Genomic DNA, 21,949 nt, shown 5'->3' on the forward strand with positions numbered 1-21,949 from the left:
TAGAGTTATGTCCTGAATAAAAATCAAAAAGTAAAAATAAACAAAGGACAATAACTTCAAAATAAGGCAAGGCAGAGTTATGATTCTTTAGCACTGCGCTTCTACCCAATGAGATTTATGTATCTGCAAAGTTTCATGTTGATAGCTCTTATAGTTATAGAGTTATGTCCCGGACAATGTTCAAAATTTACAAATAAACAAAGGGCAATAATTCAAAAATTAGGCAAGGCAGAGTTACGGTTCTTGTGCACTGCACACTTTCTCAAAGAGATCTATCTACCTACAAAGTGTCATGTTGATACCTCTTATAGTTTTAGAGTTATGTCCCGGACTAAGTGCAAAGTGTAAAAATGAACAAAGGGCAATAATTCAAATATTAGGCAAGGCAGAGTTACGGTTTTTGTGCACTGCACACCTACTCAATGAGATATATCAACCTACAAATTAAAGTTGTATGTTGATACCTCTTATAGTTTTAGAGTTATGTCGTGGACAAAGTTCAAAGTGTTAAAATATCAAAGGGCAATAACTCCAAAATTAGGCAATACAGAATTACGGTTCTTGTGCACTGCTCACCTACTGAATGAGATCTATCTACCTATAAAGTATCATGTTGATAGCTCTTATAGTTTTAGAGTTATGTCCCGGACAAAGTTCAAAGTGTAAAAATGAACAAGGGCAATAACTCCATAATTAGGCAAGACAGAGTTACGGTTTTTGTGCACTGCATACCTACTCAATGAGATATAACTACTTACAAAATTGCATGTTGATACCTCTTATAGTTATAGAGTTATCTCCCGGACAATGTTCAAAGTGTAAGAATAAACAAAGGGCAATAACTCCAAAATTAGGCATGACAGAGTTACGGTTTTTGTGCACTGCACACCTTCTCAATGAGATCTTTCTTCCTACATAGTTTTATGTTGATACCTCTTATTGTTTCAAAGTTATGTCCCGGACAAGAAAAGCGGACGGACGGACAGACAGACGGACAAGTCTGCTACTATATGCTCCCCCGAAATTTTTCGGGGACCACATTTTTTTTCTATTTTTCCCGCTGAAAATGCTTTTAGATAACTAAATTAATTAATACAAAAGTGATTTATATGACTGATCACAATTACTTTGAGAGACTGCAGAGGTATATGAGACTATATAAAAAATTTGTTTTCTTATTTAGAATTTTTCCTGCTTTTCAACATTTTATTGTTTTAAACAGTGCCAAATACATCACTGTATAATACTTTTTATGTTCATAAGATGTATATTTATATATTTATACTGTACATGCATACATGTTTGATAAATAATTGCGGTAACCAGTAAAGTGGCCCGAACAAAATTTATGTTAATATGTGTTTTCCTTATAGTAAATTTTCGGTGTCCCCACTTTACCATCCCGTGCTAGTTACACAAAAAGTTTTAAAGCTAATCAATCATACAGGAGATTTTAAACAATCCAGATAATGTGCAGAACTTATATGCCAGGTGTGCCGGCTCAAGGTCGGGGTCACTTCTACAGGTCAAAGGATTGAGACTTGGGTTTCATGTCCGCTCCTTATCTTGTAAACCCCATGAAGGCTTTTCATGCACCTTGTGTCAAATGTTAACCACGTCGCAAAGGCATATGCATAACCTTTCTTTGGGATACTGCGGACTATATTTGTGTGCATATATATATAAATTAGTTTTTTATACATATTTTATTTTAGTTTTTTTATACATTTTTCATTTTAATTTTTCATACATATTTTATTTAAGTTTTCGTACATATTTTAAGCCAATCAAAACAGCCGTTACATCTTATAAGAGCTTGTAGTTGAGAATAAAACACGGTTACAACAGTATCACAGTGGTTGCCTGCCCGCATAGCTCAATCAGTTAGAGCGCGAGACTTATAATCTTTACATTGTGGGTTGGATTCGCGGGCTGGTCAACTGAAATTTCTAACCAGTCAATTACACAAAAAGTTTTAAAGCTAATCAATCATACAGGAGATTTTAAACAAGAAAAAAGCAAGATAAATTATTTAAAAAAGATCCATGTGGTGCTTGAACTGCAGTCCTTCTCACGTTTGAACTAAAATTAAAGAGTACTCTTTCCTTGATATATATGTTTATGCCTGTTAACATTTCTACAAAATAGTATCAATTTACTGATATCACTTCAAAGCCACAGAGTTGATGGATGTATGGAAGACCAGGGGCTAAACATTATACGCAGGGCTCATTAATAAAGATAAAAACATGAATTAAGAAACGATTTGGGACTATTTTAAACCTACTACAGTTTCATTAATATATCATTAGTTTTATAAAATATAGATTAAGACCATGCGATATCAAACATGTTATGAAAAAGTGAAAGTATGAAATAATCAATATTGCACATTTCTTTAATTTTTTAATACGCAGCTTTGGAAAGTGGTCCAGCAAGTTTAAAATACTTAATGTGTATTGATCTTTAAACATCAGATTTAATCATGTATAAGTTAATTTAATATTTTGTTTAATTCGAGGGGTAAAAAGTTTATCATTTAATGTTTATACAATTTGTATTTTGTATATTAATTGCCATTTATTTTAGATCATTTAGACTGCTAATTTAACATAGTTATGCTGTCAAAGTATCTTTGATCAGAGACTATAACATGGAAAAAATTGCAAACACAATTTGATTGAGCCCATATGAGGAAAAGTGTTCTTGTGATAACATAGTAAGATCTAATGTCCGTATCTCAATATTTGATAAGCACGCCCGTTTAACTCACAACGAGTGAAAAATGTCCATCGGTAAAAATGTTGTGAGCAACTTCCGTTCCTCGTTGTGAGCACCCATCTTTGACGTGTGACACGATAAACAAGGTGAGTTTTTCCTAATTTTTGAAGATTACAGACATTTATGTAAAAATATCGAAATGCAGTTAGCTAGCGATGTGTTTTCCGAGTATGCACATGTAAAGATATTGCCTGTTGGTGGACAATTTGATGGAAATACCGTGCGACGCAGGCACTCGGGGTAGCTGGAAAACTGGAGACAACTTCTCTTTGGACCTAATTTAACATTGAAAACGTCGATTCTGGTGACGCTTTGTGCATTCTAACCTAAAACAGATGCCCACAAGTCTTCAGCGTAAATTATTATCTGAAAGTCTTCATAGAAACGAAGATATACCCTTTTTTGCTTTAATCCTCGTTGTGAGCACCATATTCTCGTCAAAGATGGGTGCTCACAACGAGGAACGGAAGTTGCTCACAACATTTTTACCGATGGACATTTTTCACTCGTTGTGAGTTAAACGGGCGTGATAAGGGTGTCTCTTTCTCTGAATATTTTGATAAACCTTTTATACTGTTCTTTTTCAACTTTACAGAACAATATGTTTCTAAAAACACATTACTCATTATTCGTATTCATATTTCAGAACGGTTTATACCCAGACAGATGATTCAAGTTCAACGCCCTCAGGTTCGCGGTCCCGTAATTGGAATATCCAAGGTAGCTGTGTCCTACCTTCAGGACAGATCTTGCTTGCAGATTTAAATAACGTTGATTTGAAGAAAATTGAAAGAACGGGTAAAGTAATCAGTGTGTGTAAACTTCCTTCTTCACCATATGATGTTTGCTATTTTGGCGATAATGTAGCTGTTGTATCATTGTCTTCGAAACTTCAGTTTGTTGATACTAACCAAAGTATGAAACTGACAAGATCTGTTGTTACAGATCATACATGTCGTGGGCTGGCATGTCACAATGATCAAATATATGCTAGAGACCTTGATGGTTCTGTTTATATTTATAGTACAGGTGGTATAAAGCAGCGCATTCTGTATTCTTCTCAAGGCAATTTGCGTTATTGCAAAGCCTTTGCGTTGAGTAATGATGGAAGTAAGTTATACCTTCTTGATGCAAATAAGCTGGTTACCATTGACAACAGGGGGAACTGTTTGTTCATTTTAAACCATGCAAGCATATATAACCAAGGAGGAATATGTGTAGATGAACAAGGTTATGTTTATGCTACTTGCGCAAATGGCAATATTTTAAAAATAAGTGCAGATGGTATGACTATACTAAGTATACTAAGAGTCCAAAGCAGAGTACACCGCGGAGCTGATATTCATACATTGACATTTGATGGGAAAAATACAGCTCTTATAGCTGCAGGACGTTTCAACCAAATAGATGTCATTACCTTGATGAAATAATGAGTAACTAGAATATCTTGCTAAGTATAACTTCAAATACTAGTACAAATGTACCACATCCAATGATGGCTATATATATAGTGGTACATAAACATCACTAAAAAAATATCACCGAATGACATCAGCAATGAAAGCCCAAAAACTCAAATTTATGGTTGTTCATTCGTTTTGATACTTGTTGATGAGTCATGAATTTTACATAAAAAGTTTTGTCGTCCCAATTTTTCTTCAAATAAGTTTCACATTACTTGCTGTGTATATATTGCTAACATTGAGTTAGTGGTACAATGTTATGCAGTTGAACATTTTTTTACGGAAAACGCCCAAATTTTATATCTTACCCAAAATGCATAAATTCTGTTTTTTACGTAAGTTAAAATCTGTACCAAACCTTTCAAAAGATTCAGTTTTTGTTACTTATAATGTAACTTTACTGTTTACAAATATCCCACATGAAGATGGGATAGCAGCTTGTAAAAATTTCCTTGATGATGAAAAATGTGGTAGTAAATTATTAACGGAGGAAATATGCACCCTTTTTAAATTGACATTAAAAGTAATCATTTTCAATTTAATAATGACAATTATTTACTTTAGTTACCGCTATAGGTAGTTCTATGGCCCCTACATACGCATCGCTACTTCTGGGCAAATTAGAATCTGATTTTTTAAACACTTATGATCTTAAACCCACGGCTTGACTCCGCTTTCTAGATGTTATATTTATGATATGTGATCATTGTAATAGGGCTTGACATAAACAAATTAATACATGTCATCCTACCATTAAATTTACATGCAACATATCGAAAATAAATGTATCATTTCTGGCTGTTAGAATTCTTAAAAAAGGAGAAAATTATACATTATCAACGGAAATTCATATTATATCCAAAGATGTCCTTTAATACCTGTCGCCCTAATAAATTTAAAGAGGGTATACCATACAGCCAAGCTAAATGTTAAAAGAAAATTTTAAATTTCATGAATCTCTTATTAATTTAGAATCATTTTTCAAGAACAGAAATTATACTGCTAGAAAACAAAGATCTGAATTTACAAAAGTGAAAAATTCAACTCAAGAAAAAGTACAGAAAAATAACGGAAATAACACAGCGCATCGCCAAATCATACCGTTTGTTATCACATATAATCTGTCTTAAGTTTTTTGGATATATATGATCAGTACATGTGCTGGGATTGACAAATATGCATTTTATTTGGATTTTAAAGGCGTTTTGAGCTCCAAACCCCAAGTATCTGTGACCTAAACTCCGACTTATTTTACAACCACTTACGCGATAATCAAAAAGGTGACTATGGATATACCATAGAGGATGCAGAACACTATTTTTTCAAATGTCCGTTATTTCATCAACAGCGCCATCAATTATTCATTAATACCCGCCCATATCATCCTTTAAGTGTAAAGAAACTGCTGTTTGGAATTGATAACTTGTCGCCTGAAGATAATGACATTATTTTTGGGCATGTTCAAAAATGTATTAAGAACACGAATCGTTTTAGAACTTAATATATCTTAATGATAATTAAATATAACCCCGTGTTTCTATTTTTAATGCTGGTCCAGTAACGGAAATGGAGGCAAAACCTGTTGTTTTTTTTTCAGAGGAAAGGTGAACAGAAGTCTGGATGTTTTTAGAATGTGTTTTTTTCTATTTCATGATATTTAAACCTCATATATTTTTTTTTTGTTGTTGTTGTTGTTTTTTTTTCTCATAAAATTTTCATCTCAATATAGATATATATAGAAGCAAACTGTAAATATTGCTCTGATGATGCGCAAAAAACATATATTTCTTGTTTCTTCGCCTAACACATTTATAATTACGTAAACAAGTTTTGTATCTTTATAATGAACATTTTGTTATTTAAACTTGCCTGGGAATGGCCTTCATTTATGTTGGTAAAACTTGTGACCTAACACATTTGCTTAAAACTGTTAACATACATGTTTCCTTATTCGTATTTATTGTATTCTTTTTTGTATTAATGTAATCTTTATGTTACATGTACATGTTTCAAGCAATAAAATATGATTAAATCAATCAATCAAGATAATTACCTCCCTTTATTTACGCATGTTTTCTGATGTTTTAATCTATAAACATAATGTCATCTTGAATAGATAAAAGATAGATAATTTTCATTTTACTCATAAGCTTTTTAGGAAATTCTGAATAATAGCGATATTTTGTAAATTATTATCTCTCTGTTTATAATTTCCAAATGTGAAAGAAAGTATGTTTCAAAATTCTAGACTTTCACATAAATAACTGTTATTTTCATACTAGTTGAATTTATTTACTAGCCTTGTTTCTCTGTCTTTTGATCAAGTTGTTTATGTAAATCTTTCCGAAATATATATATAAACACATTCACGTGATTTATTGTATAAAACAGAAGTCGATAATTTTATTATAATATCATAACATTCCTTTTACGCATCAAATGTGTTGTCGATTAACGTAGAAGTCTGTTTGGTACATTTATTTTGTTATTCATCAACTGATGAAATTTATTAAAGCGGAATATGTTTTGATAAATTGTGTTTGTTTTGATTCATTAATCCTAACTCAATATATTGCACAATAAGGATAGATCTACCTTCATAACATATATGCCTCACTTTCTTTTAATAACCATAGAGTAATTTTGGAAAAAATGGCAAGTATTGAAATAGATGATGGAATTCCTGTGATTTTTTTTTATTTTATTCCTACATTTTTTTGTAATTAATTTCGGAATCACTTTATCAGCCTCTTCGTCCGGCTTGTCCACTCCATAAATCTCAATCTCTTGAAGGATTTTATTCTCAAGCATAATTTAAATGTACTTTCAGCAGAACCCATGCAAAATTGTGTCAGCTTAACAAATCTTAACACTTTTATGTGTTTTTTCAAACTACACCCTGCAGAGCTGCCTAGTTACACTTGAAGGCCAAAAGTCAGAGTTTTGTGTCTGCTCCGGCACTTGCACCTTTGAAATACTACTCAATTTGTCAACCTGGCTAGTTAATAAACAGCTCTATATAAGATAATCTATATGTGGTTTGAGTTATGCACGAAACAGGAAAATGCCATCTATTAAATTTTACAAAGAATGGAATGCAAATCAAGAAAAAAAAAAACCTTTTATATTTTAAAAGAATGTATTTTTTCGATTTGTCTGTAGCAATATGTATATCAATGATGTCAAATGCAATTTAAAGAGGCTCTTGAGTCCAAAGTATAAAAAACGTAAAAGTGTTTTGCTTTTTACAGTACTGTAGTGTATACAATGTAACTCGTTTTTGCCAAATCAAATAGAGGAGTCATTATTAACAAGATATGTCGAACGACAAATACGCCCCCTTTCTAGCATCTCGTAACGAAATCGTTTCCAAAATAAAGGATGATATTGAAGGAGATGCCAGATTTACAGTTCGTGATATTGCACGAAAGGTAGGCATATTTCTATCAACAGTTCACTTTATTTTGAAGAAGCATTTGAAAGTCAGAAAGAGTTTTGCTAGATGGGTGCCACATCTGTTGACCGATGAACAAAAGAGGCAACGGGTTAAGGTGGCCAAAAAAAAGCTGCTTCAAATGTTTCCAAAATATGACAAAAACAGTTTGCCAATGTCGTCACAGGTGATGAAACTTGGGTCCATTATTTTGAGCTCGTCAGAAAAGTTAGCAAGAAAATTTGGGCCACTAAACACAACAAACGCCCAATAATTGTCAAACGGTCTTTGAGTGCAAAGAAGGTTTTGTATGCAATTTTCTTCTCTGGTGAAGGAGTCGCAATAAAAGTGCCAGTGATAAAAAAATGGCATAATATCACCGGGATGTACTACAAAGACGTAGTACTTAAGAAACTGAAAAAGTGTTATAAGAAACGACGCCTTGTCACTGGTTTTAAGCATATCCGTCTTCTACATGACAATACCCCGCTCATTCTTCCGCAATAGTTTCGGCGTTTTTGAAAAAAAGAAAAAAAGTAACTGTTTTGCCTCGCCAACCGTACTCTCCAGATCTTGCCCCATGTGATTTCTTTTTGTTTTCGAAATTGACATTCTTCCTTGCTGGGCGGAAAAATAAGTCCCGACAGACACTTGGATCTGCCATTCATCAGTACCTTATTACTGTGCGTGCCCAAATCAGCGTACCGTCATGCCTTCAAGAAAGTGGATATATCGGCTGAAACTTTGCATTTATAGCCATGGGGAGTACTTCGAGGGCATGAAATGAACACTTTTGAGCTAACTTGAAATTTGAAGCCTCCAGATATAAATAAGCAATACATTTCGAAGAACCCTCGTATCTTTATAGAAAATTTCAGTATTTTTATATCCAAGTTAATATAGCTTTTAATAGCCTTTTATATCATTTGTTTAATTAATACTAGTACTATAAAAGATAGGTATATTTAAACTGTACATTTTCCTGCGATTTTAACTTGACGTAGCTAATATCCTTACTGGTAGACTCAGGAAATACTTTCAAGATCAAACAACCCGATTTGATAGGCTTTCAGAGGGTTCTGATCGTGATAGAAAAAGGTGATTGTCTTAGCGAATACAGTCAAGCTAATCCACCCATGTTGTGTGGACTTTTAAAGGGTTCATATCGCAATAAAACACACTGATAAAAGTAAAGATCCATATGACTTCCTAAGGGTTCATATCGCAATATAACACACGGTGAGAGCCTTAATGATTACAGTAAAGCTCTCACAACCATCGGTGATAGGCCTCCTAGTGGGTTCTTATCGCAAGCAAAACCCACGGTGTTAGCCTCAAGGAATACAGAAAAGCTCATACAATCCACGGTTATAGGCCTTTCTAATGTTTCTTATAGCAATAAAAACTGTGGCAACAGCCTCAGGGATTAAAGTACTTATGGTGCCATGGTGATAGGATTTTAAGAGGGTTTTTATCGGTATAACACCGAAAAACACAGTATAACTGACACAAACTACGTTGATAGGAGTTTACTAGGGTTCCTGTCGCATTTAACCCACGATGTTAGCCTCAGAAAAAGGAAGGGAGGTGACACAAATCACGGTGATAGGCCTTTCTAAGGATTCTTATCGTAAGAAAACTGACAGTGATAGCCTCAGGAAATTCAGTTAACATCACACAACCCACGGCGATAGGAATTCGAGAGGGCTTGCCTCGCAATAAAACCCACAGTAATAGCCACAGGGAAAACAGTAAGATTCATGCAACCAATAAAATAAGCGTTTTAGAGGTTTTTTATGACAAAAACATCCACGGTGACCGGCTCACTGAAAACAGTAATGCTCACACAATCCACAATGATAGGCCTTTAAAAGGGTTCTAATTTTGCAATAAAACCCACGTTGAAAGCCACAGCATCACAGTAAAGGTAACACAAATCACGGTGATAGACCTTTTTAGGGGCTCACATCGCATTAAAACTGAAGCTAATGGCCTCACTGAATACAGTGAAGCTCACAAAACCCATGACGATAGGCTTTTCTTATCGCAAACAACAAGGTTATTGCCTCCGGGAATAAGTAAATTTCACAAAAAACACGGTGGTATGCCTTTAAGAGGGTTCTTATCGCAAACAATCATCGGTAATAGCCCCAGGGAATACAATAAAGCTAAAAAAATCCACGGTGATATGTCTTTCATAGGATCGTTATCGAAAGAACACCCACTGTGATAGCCTTAGGGAATCTAGCGGAGGTTACAAAACCCTCGATGATAGGCATTTAAGATGGTTCTTATTGCAATTAATTCCGCAGAGATAGCCTTAGGGTAAAGCTCACACAAGAAAATATTGGACATGTGAAAGGCTACAAATTGCCTCAGATTGATCGTAAGGTAACGTGTAACCAACGCTGAAAATCCGTTTACTCTGTCTCAATCCAATGAGAAGTTGCATCACTTTGAAATCAGTTTTGATGAAAAAAAAAACCAATGCAAAATAGTGATTTTTGGCAATTTTGAGACGCCCCCCTTTGCCACGGTAACAGGAACTTAAAGATTGAGCATGTTGTTTCAGAGGCTATGGTCCAGTCAACATTTGTTTCATCAGTATTGAACCATTTTTCATAGTTTCATAGCAGTTTGAACTTGTAACAGGAGGCTTTTCAATGAAAACGGCCATTCTTCTCATGTAGTAAAGGGTTAATAGTTCGTTTTACAATAAAACCCACGGTGAAAGATCAGGGAATACAATAAAGCTCACTCAACTGACGATGATATGCCTTTTATAGTGGTTGATATTTGAAAATAAAAACTCACGGTGATAGCTTCAGCGAATAAAATCAAAGACACTAACCCACGTAGATAGGTCTTAAGTGGATTCTTATTGCAATAAAACACATGGGAAACTCAGGGAACACAGTAAAGCTCACACAAGCCACAGTGATAGGCATTTTAGAAGGTTTAGTAACCTACACACTTGGCACTCCTCTGGAATACTACAGTAATTGGGTCCTAATTTCGTCCTTTGTACGTGTTTTGCGTTGGACAATATTGTTAGCTTTCAGTATTAGTTTAGTATTCGAAGAAATAAACTAAAGATAAGTATTTTAATCAGTTCTAGTCTTGTGAAATGCCCCCCTCTGAGAATGACAGCTAAATCCATAATCACAACACTAGATACTGGTGTTAAAACGGCGAATTCCAAACATCCATGCCCATGTAGACTCCATTTTCGTCGTCTAAGATTCTGCAAATGGAAAAATAATCAAATTATTTTTGTACACATTACAAAACCAACGAAACTGACAATTACACAAATTTAAATACTGTTCTTGGACAATTTGGGAATTTCACAAATACATGCAACATATATAAGTTTTGACGCTTGTGTCCCTTATCGTAAATCTTTTTGTTGCAAGGTTTGGCTAAAGAAGCAACAATGGGCTAAATAGACACCTTTGCCTCCTATTGAAATTGGTTGTTTTATTCCACGCCTTTTAAGTTATACAGATATATCATCTAATCTTTTAACATAAAAGCTATATCTCTGCAATTATTAAAAGCAAAATATAACATTAAAGAAATATAATTAGAAGTTTACCAAACATACATCTTCATGTGCATCTTGCAATCAATTAGGCATTTTCCTCTCTTTACGGAACCTCTAGTTCTACGAACTAAGATCTAAGTTCTAAGATCTAACATCGACTTATTGCCTTCTAACTCAAAACGGCTTTAATGGTCTACCGTAGAATGTGAACACAATTCAACAAAATAGTAGATTGATCTCCCAATAAATCAATTAAAAATAGCTCTTTATTTATTACCAATGTCAAGTAGCTTTTATATCTTTGACTCGCACGAACATGATGTTAGTTCTGTTCTCTCTATTTTATTGAATTTCCTCATACCTGTCTAAAATTCAGGTAACAGTCTTCCATAATATTGATAAATAATGCATCACCATATAACGTGTATAACAAACAAAAATTCCTGATTTCGGTCTTTTTGAAATTCATCCCATTTTCTTACATTCCTGTGTGTGTGTTCTACTTTAACAAACTTTCAGTATTTATCGGGGACCTTAAGTCTTAAATCCCAGGTTTTAATAGAAACCATTTTAATATGACATGCAAAAATGCATGTAAAATTACTATATTAAACCCTTTTGTTACTATTCTATATTTGTTTCAATTATAATAATAAAAACCAACAAGAGACTTTGTTCATATTGACTATTGTTTTGTATGTTCCAAAGAAAATATGCCATTTAAAACTTTATAAGAATATCTGGTCACCAGATGTCTACTAGTTTATCTTCATTTGCTGCATTTCTTGCTTGGATGCCCTTTGATGCTTTGCATAAATGCTTTTCATGTTATATCATGATATACTTTTTGCCGCGAAACATGCAAATGACATTTTGAAAAGTAAAGTCCATGAAAGTTTTTGTTTTGATTTATAAACATGTGGGTTTTTATATTTCTTACAATGATTCGTTGTTGATGTTTGTAGCAAATGAGCAGAATTATAGGTGAAAAAGAAAATGTACATGCTTTGATATTTTCATCTTATCTTGCTGACTACAGTAGTGACACAAACAGAACACTGTTGCACTACTGTCATCTCACATTTCATTTACAAGTCTTGTAAATCTTGTTTGTATTCATGTTTGCATTCAACTTTCCGTACCAAGTAGGCATCAGTGAAAGCATTTTTTTTTTAAATTTGATATCTGGTCATTCTCTTATGAACAGTGCATACGATAATTATAATTATGCAAAAATTATTTACAAAACATTCGACATAATGTACAACAGTACTTAACCTGAATAGAACATGACTTGTGCGTAGGAATGATTTGTTAAGGTGTCTGTAATGAGCTCATTTTTGAGCGGAGCTCCTCAGTTGCTGCATTGCAGCAACATTTGTGTTTGTTAGGGAAGTATTGAATGTATGAAATGCAATTTGATTATATGGCGGCGAATTGGGCAAATTCTCAGCGCAACAGAGATATATTTTCGGCGCAACGGAGATATAGTTTTTACAAGGGGTGAATGTCATGTTTATATGTAAAATTAATTAAAAAGAAAGAAAGAAGAAAGGATAAAACAAGAAAATAAATAGAACTTGTATTTCAGAAATATAGAATGATTTTGCTGTATTAGAGGATTGTGTATAACAGCGAAATAAACATTTCTTGCGCAACGGAGATATATTTTTTGTATTGCCGTCATTATTTGCATTATTAAAAAGCAAAGTGACTTACAGAAATGATTTTTTTACTTAATGCAGAAAATGTTGAAAAATGTCATATTCTAAAAGTTGCATTTTCTAACAGTCTCATTTAATTATAATTAAATAGTTGTCACATATATACTTTTTTTTCAAAACAAGGAAAATACGGTATATGATCATTTTTAAAACATTTATACTAAAAGTTTTAAGACCCAGATTTTTTTTCAGGAACATTATATATGCTGGCAAATTGGACATTTTCGGAGATTTTTTTTTCCAAACCCGGGCAAATTTCATTATATCTAATGTATCATAAATATTTAAACAAATAGTGTTTTTATTTGTGACAATTTATATTTCAAACATTTTATAAAAAATTTGTTTCAAATACCTTGTTATTTTATATAAAATCATTGAATATCAATGTTATCATGTCCATAATCTTTGTTGCGCCAACGAATTTTATGCGAAATAGTGTGCACGTGTATGACACCGGTATCTAATGATTAGTTTATAGCAACTTTATTAAATATTTTGGCGGTCATTTATTGTTACTACCTAGCTGGAAATTTGCATACAAAAACTTTGGATACGAAATCTTTAATCATGGTGTTATTTTGTAATAATTAATTGTTGTGAATAGTAGTTTTAGTAGTTTAATATTTTATTCCATTAGGCAATATGCCCATGATGACATTACAAGCATGGTATAAATGGCGAACAATGACAAGCAAAAATGTACCTAAATCATCAATAATTGGAGAAGTTCGAATATGAATGTTACTAACATAAGAACACACACGCACACGTACTCACGCACGCACACACGCACGTACGCACGCACGCGCGCGCGCACACAATATATATATATGTACATACATATACGTCTTACGGATGGAATGCGCAGATCATTATAACTATATTTGATAAATTAAACCCTTCTCAGTCATTATGTCCATATCGAGCTACTGGTCTTGACGAACCAATATTATGGAGATATCGTAAGTATTTCATAAGTATTTCACTTTAGTACTTTCATTAAAGTAACAATACTTAACATTTAATTAGAATGCAATCTTAGAAAATAGATACAGAGTTGGGGAAAAAAGAAAATAATAATAATTATAATTGTATCTACGCATTACCTTCCGTACAACACACTATTTCGCTTTTACATAAATTCCAAGTTTCCTAACAATTTTTACATTTTCTATTGTAAATAATTCAACAAAATTTAATCATGATTGGATGCTTCAATATCTTTTATGTATATATATTTTCCTTAAATCAGTGTACAATGAACATTCAAGAATAAAATGATATTCGTCTTCTAACATATCACATATAGTACATTTTCTTTCATCGAATTGTTTTCTGAATGGCCTAGTCCATCTACCTGCCTGTATTTGCGATCTGTGAGAAGACATTGTTAATCTTATCAATAAAAAACAAAACTTATTAACTGTTATGTGATCTATATATTCTTGAAACTTGATAACTGCTATATTTCTACAAAATAATGCTCGTGGTGAACTTTGTATCCTATCATGCCAGTTTTGAACAAAATTATCTTTCAATCTTTGCTTTCCTAATTTTAGAAATATGTCTGCATTTCTTACATTTTGCTGTTACCAAACTTCATTAAAAACCTAAAATATATAATACATTTTTCGATCGTGAACACCAATTAACTTAAGTTGGATTATTTTCAAAATCATTCTAAAGCAATTGATATATCTTATAAATGTACCTATTCTCGTTACTTCTTAAATTTTTTATCCAGAATTTAATGATATAAACAAGTGCTTACACTGAAAAGATATTCTTCCTAGTTCGCCGTAAATAAAGTCATTTTGGGTTGTTTCCTTAACACCTAAAATCTGTTTACAAAACTGCAAATGTATTTTGCTTAAACTAAAACCCATAACTTCACTACCATTATTTAATATAGGTGCCAATAAAACATCAAATAACTCTAACTTATGTCTAGGTTTAATGTATGTAAACTTATATAAATACTTATTTAATTTAAAAATGGTTTTCTGAGCCTGACCTGATAATTTAGTTTGTGAAGTAGCAAATGAACTGCCACACGTAAAAACAATACCTAGATATGTAAACTTATTTACAACTTCAATTTAATTTTCATTATGATAAAACATCAGGAAGTCTTCCACCTTTCCTGTAAATCATTATTTGTGTTTTCCTTGTGTCACAATAATCACTTAATAAATTGAAACAATCCTGTAATCCTGTAATTCAACTGCTGAGTTAGCAAAAATAACAATAACATCAGCATATAACAGCAAAAATAATTTAAACATGGCCTTCAACATCACTATGTATAAAACTATCTTCACTGTCATTTAACAACATAGAAAATGGAAAGGTGATAAACACTCACCTTGCTTTACACCAAGAGCACATGTGAATTCAAGACTTAATTTGTTTAAATATTAAACCCTTGATTTCACATTTTCATACATTGACTGAATAATATTCAAAATTCTACCATGCAATCCTAGTTTTATAAGCCTATGCCACATATTTTCTTTGACTACCTAATCGAATGCTTTGCTAAAATCAACAAATAAACAGAATAATGGTTTTCCTTGATTAATAAAATGCGAAATTAAACCATTTAGTACGAAACATTATCTATAGTGCTCATTTCAGACCTAAAACCAGCTTGCGCATCAATATATACGTTATATTGTTCAGCCCAACATTTCAGCCTATTATTTATTACACTTGCAAATAATTTACCCGAGTTACTTAATAATGTTATGCATATATTGTATATTTCATCATCAGCAATTCAAATATTTCATTATTATGACATTGAACAAAAGGTATTAATAATCAATTCCGGAGCAAGTAAATAAACCGTATTACGAGAATCATTCACAATTTACCATTTGATTTAATTCTTAAGCTTTTAGACCATACAGTTCTTCCAATTCTTATGTATGGATTAGAAATCTTTGGCTATGGATCTTAAGAAATGGTTGAAAAAGTTCAGTGCGAGTTTCTTAGAAAAATTACTAGTGCTTGTAAATCAACACCTAAAGATATGTTATTCGGAGAGACTGGAGTAATACCGATATCAATCATGATTAAAAAAACAGGATGATTTCATTTTGGAATAGGCCAGTAGCTGCATTGGAAGGTCTCAAAATTATCTAACAAAATTGAAAACAACCAGAAAAGGAGTTTAAATGGCGGGCACATATTAAAATTATACTTGAATCTAGTGGTAGAGCAGATTTGTGGTTGCTTCAATCTGCCCTAAATACTAAAAACTTAATAATTCTATAAAACAAATTCTTATTGACCAATATTATCCGGAATGGAACACTCAACTCCAGTCATCTAATAAAGGTAAAACTAATGCAGTCTACAAAGAAACCCATAGTTTTAAAAAATGTTGACATACTTGTTTTTTATGTGCCATTTGAAAACATAAAATGCATGCATGCCATTAGTTTAAATAACTTAGATAAGTCCACATGGGAGTACGCTCATTGATGTATAATGAATCTTAGTTAAATCTATACATATCTGAAAATTAAAGAATTTCGAAGATGTCCCGTATCCCCGACGGCACTTATAATGCATCATAAAATTATTCATTCCTGTATTACTGATTATATTATATTATATTAACTATTACTAGGTAAAGACGGTACCTTATTGCGTAAATCCTAATAAATCCTGTGATTTTTTTATTCCAACTGAATGCGAATATTCACAATATTTATATCAGGTTAATTACAAACACTTGTTGTATAGGAAGTACTGAATTACTGTGCGACAAGCAGAATTTGCACAGGCATTCATTCACAAAAGCAAACAAGTTATAGTACACAAACTTGAGCAATAAGGCATTGTGTATTTTCCAGTAGTGTTTAACGATTAGTTATGTTAAAGTTTCCAATTATATAAGGTTCTGATATATCTTCACCTGAAGCCCCATTTCTTTCTTTAAAACATTAAAAATGTCTGCGATTATTTTATCTCTGTCTAATAACAGCGCTTAATGTCTATTAAAACTGCATTTTCTTTTCAGGACTTTACAACCGTAACATTTATATTGTAAATTATTATTTTGTTATAACCCCTTATGTATTTTATTGATACCTGGGTAAAGAAGTTATTTGACAATGCGTCACATATCTATCTTCTAAATTCCATATAGTCAAACCCCTGCTGGGGACATAGACTTGACGCGCGTCAACTGACAAGAATGTTAGTAAAAGAGCTGAAATAAAAGAATATAAAAGTAATGGAAATGAGTATATTGTTAAAAACAGGTTAAAAACAGAAAAGGTATTTTAGGGAGACGTATGTTCAATCCGGCTTATAGCCAGACTGAACTCGGGGCCAGACAAGTTTATGATATCAGGTGGTAAACTATTGTTCTTGGGAAAAATGGATATTTATAGTAATCAGTTTTAGTTTGGACTTGTTGGAATGCATGGAGATGGGATGTTCTAGATGATCTTTTAAGAGGGATGATATACTTTGGGAAAGGGATACCCACCTGGTAATGCAAGATGTTTTGAAACATGACCAGGCATTGATCAATACGCCGAAGGTCAAGGTGCCTCCATTGAAGGGAAGTCAACATGTCAGTGACACTTGACATACGGCCAAAGTCATGTTTGACCCACCTAGCAGCCCTTCTCTGGTCACTGAGAGTTCCTGTGTAGGGGGACCAGACCGTGGAGCTGTACTCAAGCTGGGGCCTGACAAGTGTCTTGTATGCGGTTGACTTTAACCTTTCTGAGTGAACTTTGATGTTTCGGCGTAGAAAACCAAGTGTTTGATTCGCCTTTGTTGTGATGTTGTTTATGTGTTTGTTCCATGTTAGATCATTTGATATTGTAATGCCGAGGTATTTTGCAGAACTGTTTCTAATGTGGTGTTATGTCGAAGGTATTGTGTTGGAATGACTGTTTTTCGTTTTGTGATTTGGATAGCCTGGCATTTTGATGGATTAAATTGCATGTCCCATTTTGTCTCCAATTGTTCAAGTTCGTGTAAGTCATGTTGCAGTAGGCTAGAATGAGAAGCGACAGTCAGAGATAGATGTATGGCCGTGTCATCAGCAAATAGGCGGACTTTAGAGGATTGGACATATTCAGGAAGGTCATTGATGTATATAAAAAATAAGAGAGGTCCGAGGACCGAGCCCTGGGGAACACCGGAGGAAACTGGTTTGGAGCTGGATCTGGAGCCATTTACCACCACGGACTGTGACCTGTTATCAAGAAAACCTTTGATCCATTTAAAAGTTTGACCCCTTATACCGGAGAAATGCAGCTTATACAGATGTTTTTCATGGTTGACCATATCAAAGGCCTTAGAGAAGTCAAGAAGAATTAAGTCTACTTGGCTTCTCTGATTTACTGGCTGTAGGATATCATCTATAAGCATTAATAATTGGGATTGACATGACCTTTTTTTTTGGAAACCATGCTGCAATTCATAGAACAAGTTTGATCTAGTAAAGTGCTTTGTTATACTGGAGGAGACAATGTGTTCCAGGGTTTTACAAAAGATACAGGTAAGAGAGATAGGGCGATAGTTGGCTGGGTCTGACTTGCTACCTTTTTTAAAGACAGGGGCGACATTTGCCATTTTCCAGATGTCTGGTAGAGTGTTGGACTGCAGTGATTTCTGGAAAAGTTTGGACACTATAGGGGCGAATTATTTACTGGTATTTTTGAGCACAATGGGTCTAATTTGACCAGGTCCTGCAGCCTTATGAGGGTTGGTTTTTTTTTAAAAGCTTCTCAACACCTTTTACAAAGATATCAATATCACGCATGGGGTTATATAGGGGCTAAATGATGTGTAGGGAACCTCTCTACCTGTACTTGCCTGATCATGTACCTTCATATCAGCAAGGAATTTAAGAGAAACAGGGGTTTTAGAAGTGAAAACTGATTGAAATTGTTCATTTAGTACTGTTGCCTTGTCTTAATCTGATGTATACAGTTTATTGTGTTTTTTTCAGTGAGTCAATGTCAAAAGAATCTTGTTTTGAGTCTTTTAATAGTGAATATATATCTTTTTGGCGTTTGGTCTGGTTTGTGTTTGTTCATGTTATTGAGAGATGTTGTTGTTAATGTTTAGTATATCTTCTAAGTAATTTTGATAGGCTAACTTAGTTTCTTTTCTGCAGAGATGTTTAATGCTGAGATATTTTTCTCTAGATTTATTTGAGTTATGGCCCTTGTACTGCTTTTAGGCTTTGTCCCTTTTCCTATATAGACGTTTGAGGTTGACCTTGATCCAGGGGAGTTTATTTTTGGAGGATGCCCATTTTGATGGGATGAAATTATTGACCCCTTCCTCAATTGAGCTGGAGATTGTTTGCCATAACTCTTCCACTGATTTGTTGGAATAAATTTTTGACCTGGTAAGAGAATCACGAAGGTTGGACATATGTAACCTAAGACCGTCCCAGTCGGCCTTATTATATTAGTGGATTTTACGTGGTTTTAGGAGCTTTATACGGGCGGAGGTATTTGTGTCGGCCAGGACAGCATCGTGATCACTGATACCTGGGATTACGTTGGCTCTGTTTACAATGGAGGGGTTATTTGTCAGGAACAGATCTAAGATATGGTTTTCTCGGATTGGGTCTTTGACTACTTGAGTAAGGTTATTATCAAAAAGAATGTTAATAAAATCTCTATAATGTGACTGAAGGTTGGAGTAATATTTGACCAATCAAGTTTTGGTATGTTGAAGTCCCCGCCTACCCATACTGTTGCATTTGACTTTGTAGTCATGGTTAGAGATTAATTGAACTCATCCACGCTATAGGGGTCATTTTCTTTAGGTTTGTAGTAAGAACCTACAAGCAGTGGTTTGGAACCTTGCATCTCTATTTTGACCCATAGATTTTCACAATCAGTTTGGAGGTTGGTAGCTTCTTGTGCTATAATGCAGTTTTTAACAGCAATAAATACTCATCCCCCAGCCTGCTTCTTCCTATCTCTTCTGTAGGGGGTGTAACCTAGGTCTGGGTGGAAAATTTCATTATCAAAATATTTAGGTTTTAACCAAGACTCGGTTCCAATGATAATATCTGGGTTTGTTGATGTTACCATATTTTCATACTCTAATTTTTTGTCCACAATAGATCTGCACATATCGTGCACATATATGACACGGGTATTTTTAATGATTATTTTATGGCACCTTTTGGAGGTCAATTATTTTTAACATGGAGCTGAATATATCTGTGTTTTTATTAAAGTACTGGAAATTTGCAGAGCCAATTAAATGTCTAGGCGATATTTTTTATTTAATTAAATAAGATATACAAACATTGCATGTACAATGTAAATTCATTCTTGATTTCAAATAAGAAGAGGTTTTATTATATAAAAGGTCCACTTTTTGGTTAAAATATAGTGAAATTATTTCATGTATGAACATTATTTTTCTTAAATAAGTCATCCATTTTGTTGAAGTCGGATAAAATAATGTTCGTTCATTTTTTTTATTTTACGTTTTTTTCGTTTTAAAGGTATCATTCGGTGTACTTCCATATCTCGATATGCCGAAAAGTTGCGAAAGTTATCGGAATACCTTGTCAATTATTATTGAGTTACATTAAAATAACAATGGCGAAATACTTAGAAAATATTCTGTAAATAAAGTGAAGAAATAAAAAACCCATGCATGCACAGTATCGCTTATATATCATGACAGGTAGTTAGACATATCTTAAGTATTTGGTAAGTTAGAAGAGTGTTGTCCCAGAAAATGAAAGTTGTGCTAAATTATTCAATTTCTGTTTTATATTTGGAAGTGTCATATGCTAAAAAAATTATTATAAAGGCAGTACATGCTATAACGTCACGGGCGTCGGGGATTGTCACAGAAATCAGCTGACCATCCCGGAGGGGTTCCGAAGAAGATTTTTTTCAGGGTAGAAATAGAAAATTATCACTGATTATTTCAATATTTGGAACTTCTTTGCAGCAAGAATGATAACACTTTTATGTAGTCCAAAACACAGGGAAATCTGTCATTTTTTTATTAAAAATATATATTATAAACAAGGGATACAAGTCATGGTCACGCACTACCAGCACGGGTTCGTAAAATGCATTCACATGTGTAAACTGTATAAAATATCCACTATTCCATTAAAGTTATTGTAGAAATTAATATATGAACGAGTCATTACCCAAGTTCTACTACAAACACTTCATTAAAACCTGTAACATTGCAGGAAATAGCTAAAATTTCAATATTTACATTGGCTGTCAAGTTGTCGTCCATTTTGCAGGTGTGTTTATGTTTCGAGTATTTTCATTGGCTGATGAAAAAACCGCTATTCGTCGCGGCTATGTGCTGTTATTATCCGGATTATAATTATTCATTAGCCAATGAAATTGACAGTTACTAACAGAAGTTGGATTTACGCATTGGAACATGCGGGTAACATCAAAATGGAAGCCGAGGATTGAAATTATCAAAACAAACATAAATTGTTACAATAATTTGTACCAGAAGTTATAATGATTGCATCATTGATGGTGGTGGATAATTGATATTTAACCGATTACATGATTAAACTTTCTTATATGAGCATACGTTTGCATAAGATGTCGTTTTACACGTGTAATTTTACAAACCAAAATTTTACGAACGTGTGTAAAAATGAAACATGAAGGGTTATTTTTAATAATATCGTGTCCATGTAACATTAAGTGAGTCACTGTTTTTGAAATTATCGATTCTTTCATCAATGTCCAATAATCAGAAGAAAAAAAAAATGTTGTATTCTGCGTTTTTATTTTTTCATGAATTGAGCAATTTTGAGTTGTATCCCTTGTTATATTATATATATAGTGGGAAAGGAAAAAAAATGACAGAATCCCCTGTGGTCCAAAATATAACACATATCAGCTTGTTGTTAGTCTTAGTTGGGCAATGCTTTACCCAGAAGCAAAAACATCTCAAAGCGGTGTCATTTTTATAAACATCTCAAAGCGGTGTCATTTTTATA

The 21,949-nt window shown here is 33.3% G+C and overlaps 1 protein-coding gene across 1 annotated transcript in view; it reads left to right on the forward strand.

Annotated features, from left to right (window-relative positions):
• The first annotated feature begins 20,554 nt into the window (after positions 1 to 20,554).
• LOC132736332 (ubiquitin carboxyl-terminal hydrolase 8-like) overlaps positions 20,555 to 21,949 on the forward strand; it is a 43,385-nt gene continuing 41,990 nt past the window's right edge. The window contains exon 1 of the mRNA XM_060723442.1: positions 20,555 to 20,669. The gene's annotated coding sequence lies outside the window, so the exon portion shown is untranslated. The remainder of the gene's footprint in view (positions 20,670 to 21,949) is intronic.

This window comes from Ruditapes philippinarum, unplaced genomic scaffold, assembly GCF_026571515.1.
Source record: "Ruditapes philippinarum isolate M1 unplaced genomic scaffold, ASM2657151v2 ctg2318_1_1_1_1, whole genome shotgun sequence".
Classification (NCBI taxonomy): domain Eukaryota; kingdom Metazoa; phylum Mollusca; class Bivalvia; order Venerida; family Veneridae; genus Ruditapes; species Ruditapes philippinarum.